This window comes from Mytilus trossulus, chromosome 12 (assembly GCF_036588685.1).
Source record: "Mytilus trossulus isolate FHL-02 chromosome 12, PNRI_Mtr1.1.1.hap1, whole genome shotgun sequence".
Lineage (NCBI taxonomy): Eukaryota > Metazoa > Mollusca > Bivalvia > Mytilida > Mytilidae > Mytilus > Mytilus trossulus.
Window position 1 is genome coordinate 43,614,394 of NC_086384.1, and position 6,000 is coordinate 43,620,393.

Below are 6,000 nucleotides of genomic sequence, written 5' to 3' on the forward strand. Positions count from 1 at the left end.
TTTCGGTTAAAGACGGGAAACTTAATTCATATGTCCGATTGAAATGATTTACACCTTTTGTCCTTGATTGATGTCTAATAAAAAGGAGAACTTAGAAATTATAAATAGCTTTACCAAAGTACTTTTATTTGTCTTTATTAGGCAAATAAATGAATGAGAACACTTAGATTTAGACTTTTTAAAAGCCACGTATAAATTAATAACTGGAACTCACTGAAGATAACTCTACCGAAGCGGAATATAATATGAACGAATAAAGAAAAAATACTTTTGTACTTGAGAAGTTTTAAAAAAATTGACAGCAAATTTAAGGTCTTCTTGGAATGGAATCGAAAAATTACGAATAGATATTCTTTATCAAGACAAGTGTGAAAAAAGTCAACCAAATTTAATCATAATCGGGGACGTCCTTATTAAAATAGTCTTTGTCTCACAACGTATAATACTTAATAACTATTTGACCAAAGATGTTTAAAAACAAAAGACAACGAATTTAATGTCATCTTTCCCTATTTTTTTATGCAATTATAAGTCTGTTCAACTGGCAAGAATACCCCTAAAGCGGTCAAATATCTGACAAGCAGTTTATTCTTTAAATTTGCTGTCATTGAATATCAAGAAAGAAAATAAATCCCGAAAATGAGTTGAAACTTTAATACTCAATAGCTTTCCTAGAAAATATTCACATCCCTCGGGGATTATTAGTGTACGTCCAGTTGCATATGTCGGAACAATTGTGGTGATGACGAATTTCTTTCTTTATTCGAGAACAATCTAATTGATATATAAATCTGTGATTTTACTATGTTCATAACTTCGATGAACCAAAGCAAGTTATAGATCGACCTGTATTTAAATCAAATTGGTCCTCTTCTTCTTCTTCTTTTGGTATACAATAGTCTATCGAATTGGATGATTACATACTGTTGGTATACGTGGACTAGTCTATTTACAAAACTTTTACCCCAATTTGCACAAAATGTATGTTTCTTTCTTATGTTCAATGTATACATGTATAGTTCCGTAACTTTATATCCGGGCGTATAAACGAATCGTCGACAAGTGCGCACATTTTTTTTTAATCAACATTTCTGGAATGATCCAACTATGTCCTTTACTATTGACAACGAGTAAATATTACATTTTCCCAGAGACATATAATACAATTATATGTCTCTGATTTTCCCAAACTAACCCTTGGAAAAAATACGTATATTTGTATATCTTCAATTTTTTTTTGTATTTTTTTTTTTGGTATCATTTTTTTTTTTAAAATAATATTCTTTACACCAGAAATTTTATTTATAAACAAGCGTATGAGTTAAGTAATGACTAGTATATTATATCACTTTCGGACACGCAAGACAGAGATGTATATTATACATGCACCTGATAGTTCAAAATGGAAATTTATAAGTTATCGGCCGTGTATACTGATCAATACCTACAGAAGTGAAACGATGCATGAACTTGCAAGTCCGACAGGAAATCGCTTGAATACCTGGACGTGTCACCTTACACCCCTCACAATACCTTTGGGAGTAATACCTTAAGCCATGCGGGTGATCAGTGGAGCGAAGATCCTAATTTATTTGAATAAAGTATATTACTTGAATTATGAACGAATTAGATTTTCGAAAACAATTTTCACGGAACACTTATCTATGATTTGAACTTTGACTTTTTAACTAATTCCAATATTAACAGTTTAAAAATAACAGACTATATGGTTATTAAAAAAATAAGAACATTTTCCGTATCAAGTTAGTTAGTCAGATAAAACAACCGTACGATTGACAAGATATCGACACGTTATTACGACTACATCGGTTACTGTAGTTTTGTTTCTTTGTGGTTTATAGACATATCGTGATTTTTTTTTTGACAAGATAACAAAATGGCGGAACGAAGATAACTGATACTCAAAATTTAGAATCGATGGTGATCTCTTATCTAGCGGAATAAAACTTTAATATTTATAAATTTGAGCATTTTAATACAGAATGGACATAATATCAATTTTTGATTTTTTTGCGAAGTTTCCCTTTAAAGTAGTGTAATTATGAAACCAAATTGGTAAAATTGTGCTATTAAAAAACAACAACAACATAACAGCGAAAAAAACAAAACAAATCCCAAATCAGAAACAAAAGAGAACACAACATCACTGATTCAACTGACGTCAAAGCCATTATGTATAACGCAACCATGAAAGTCTACTATCAAAACTACAACATAATAAAGCATGTCAAATAATGATTTAACTATGTTGAATACCAGTATACTGGCTCAAGAAAATATTAATAAAATAGTTGAATCTGTAAATGGTTTAATGCTGGATTCAGCCGAAAAGGTGTTTGGATCTTTCACTTATAAACGACATGAAAACAAATGTCGAAAAAAAGTTATTAAACCTTGGTTTGACCAAATATGTTGGGAAAAAAGGCGGTGCTTTCGAATTTCAAAAAGAAGATATAAATACAATAAAACATGTTTAAAAAGAGAAGAGATGAAGCATACAGAACGTGAATATAAGAGGCAAATGAACATTTCTATTAATAAGCATAAAAAAGCCATGAGAAAAAAGATGAATAATTTAAGAAATAGTAATTCTAAAGAATTTTGGAAGATATTAAACTCGTATAAAGAAAGAAAAAAGAATAATATTCCTGTTGATGTACTTTTTGAATTTTTCAAAAATTTAAATTCGTCAGATCCTGACGCTGGTGATGTAACTATTATAGATGAAAATAACGAACTTAATTTGTTATTAAACAGTTCTATTACGGAAAATGAAATTTTTAAATGCATCAAAAATCTCAAGAATGGCAAAGCTTGTGGCGATGACTTCGTCACTAATGAATATATTAAGAGCACCACTCAGATTTTTATGCCAATCTATGTAAAACTGTTTAATATTGTATTTGATACTGGAAAAGTGCCTGAACTTTGGCTTGTTGGTAATGTTATACCTTTTTATAAAAACAAAGGTGACCAGTCAGATCCCCAAAACTACAGACCAATAACTATATTAAGCTGTATGGGTAAACTTTTTACGTCAATTTTGAATTTAAGACTGAGTAACTTTTTGGAAGAATATATGTTGTTAAATGAAAACCAGTTTGGTTTCAGAAAGGGATATTCCACTATAGACAGTATATTTACTCTGCATATTTTATTTGAATTACTGAGACAAAAAAAGACAAAACTTTTTTGTGCTTTTATTGATTTTGCTAAAGCTTTCGATACAGTTTGGAGATCTGGTCTTTGGTCAAAACTCATTTTACATACAGTGAATGGGAAGATGTATAACACTATATTTAATATGTATAAAAATGTGAAATCACGAATTTTTAGTGATGGGGAATATTCAGACTACTTTCCATGTAATGTAGGTGTAAGACAGGGAGAAAATTTATCTCCCATACTTTTTTCTATTTATTTAAATGATTTAGAAAGCTTTTTTCAGAACAAAAATATAAATGGTTTGAAATCTTTATCAGATCAAATAGAGAACGAGCTTTGTATGTATTTAAAACTGTTTGTTGTATTGTACGCAGACGACACTGTACTTTTGTCAGAAACACAAGCAGATCTACAAAAACAATTAGACGCTTTAAAGGAATATTGTGAAACATGGAAATTAAAAGTCAATGTTCCGAAAAGCAAAATAGTAATTTTTTCTAAAGGTAGACCACTACAAAATGTTAGTTTTAAATATGCTGATATTGAGTTAGATATTGTTGAAGAATTTACATATCTTGGTGTATTATTTTCTAGAACAGGAAGTTTCACAAAAGCAAAAAAGGCACAGGCTGATAAAGCAACAAGGGCTATGTACGATATTCTAAAAAAGGGGAGATTACATAATTTGAATATTAAATGTCAACTAGAATTATTTGACAAAGTAGTTAAGCCTATATTATTATACGGGTGTGAAGTCTGGGGAATGGGTAACACCTCTGTTATAGAACGTGTTCATCTAAAATTTTGTAAATTACTGCTTAATCTTAAAAAATCCACGCCTGATTATATGATATATGGGGAACTTGGCCGATTCCCACTTGATATTTTTATTAAATTACGTACTATAAATTATTGGGAAAAGCTTGTAACTGGGGAAAATAAGAAACTTCCTGTAATTCTATACAATCTTGCTACTGGTAGTTATAATGGAAATATAGCTTGGTGTAAGAATGTAAAATCTGTGCTTGATAACTGTGGACTATCAAATATATGGAACTCTAAATATTTTATAAGTAAAAACTGGTTGTATGATACTGTTAAATTAAGATTAACTGACCAGTTCAGACAGACATGGTATGCTACTGTACAGAATTCTCCAAAAGCTCTCAATTATAAATTATTCAAAAATAGTATAAATTTCGAAACCTACTTTGATATTTTAGATGACAAAAATATTGCTTCTTTTTGTAGATTTAGAACGCTGAACACAAAAATTCCTATCGAAATTGGTAGATGGAAAAACATTCAAAGAGAAAATCGTATTTGTACTTTGTGCAATTCCGGTGACATTGGCGACGAGTTCCATTATATTTTAAAATGCTCGACAATAAACGATAGTAGACAACAGCTACTAAAGCATCATTTTATAAACAGACCAAATATTTTAAAATTTCAAAGTCTAATGAATAGTAGCAACCCGTCTGAACTAAACAATCTGTGCAAGTTTATAAGAATTATTATTAAATGCCTAGAATCTCCTGGGTAATCACTTTATGTCTCTATTTTACATTTGTATTTAAAATTTATACTATGTTAATTTATTTGTATATGTCTCTGTACCATTGTACTTTGGTTTATGAGAATAAAGATATATAATAAAGGCAACAATAGTATACCGCGGTTCAAAAGTCATAAATCGATTGAGAGAAAACTAAGCCTCGGGTTACAAACTAAAACCGAGTGAAACACATTATCTATAAGTCTATTTAGAGGAAAACAACGGAACAACAGAAACACTGAAGTGCAACAAAAAACGACAATGCAACATACATTAAAAAAATTGACACGTTCAAGAAAAACAGTTATATAGTTAACTTTTGACTATCAAAAAGGATATGGGATGTGATATGATTTACAACGAGACAACAATCCATTAGAGAAAAAATGAAGAGGATTTTGATTAAAATATTTGACATTGTACGGCCTTTAACAATGAGCCAAACCCATACCGTATTATAAAGTCAATTTCATTGTATGTGATAATCGAAACTTAACTTTGCTAGGTTGTGTTTGTACTCGATAGCGAATTTTTAAGAGATTTTATATTAAACTAGTGAACGCGACATCTGTGACAATCTTTTACACAAAAAAAATGAATAAAAAAAATTGAAATAAAACGGTTAATCGAACGAGTGCCGAGAGATACGGTTGTTTCCAGATGTAATATCTAGAATTCAAATAGTATTTTTAGACGCAGTGTATTTATCTTATCATTATCACCTACCTGCCTTTCGGAAGTCCTGCTTTTCAATGAAAATACATAATAGTAAAGTCTTCCATTCCGTAATACGTCTCAATAAATAGTTTAAATCCACACGTTATCACCTTATTATGAAAGAGTTCACACCTGTCAAAGTAACTTCCCTTTCTTACAACTTGTTAAATATTATGAACTTTAACCCATTGCAACTCTTTTGAGCAATTAAAGCACTTAAATGGCTGGCCATTTCAAGTTTAATTAGGTTGAAATGTTTATTTTAAAGACATTTTATTATGTGAAATTAAAATGTTGTTCGATTTTTTACCATTATCATATTTATATAAGACAAAGATTATTTAACCATTCTTTAATAATTTCAACGATTTTTTAATTCATTAGTAATTCGATTCTTTTGTGGACCTAATATAAAGACATAAAGACATAAGACATAAAGCTTTATTTAGAGTCGGTATAAGTAAGCAATTACAAACATAAGCTCTGAAGAGCTTTTTAAACCGACATAACAACAAATAAAACAAAACATACATGTATAT

General features: G+C 29.8%; 1 protein-coding gene across 1 annotated transcript in view; it reads right to left on the reverse strand.

Moving 5' to 3' along the window:
* Window positions 1-5,524, reverse strand: part of LOC134692161 (globin-like) — a 29,075-nt gene extending 23,551 nt beyond the window's left edge. The window contains exon 1 of the mRNA XM_063552604.1: window positions 5,471-5,524. The gene's annotated coding sequence lies outside the window, so the exon portion shown is untranslated. The remainder of the gene's footprint in view (window positions 1-5,470) is intronic.
* Window positions 5,525-6,000: the final 476 nt, after the last annotated feature.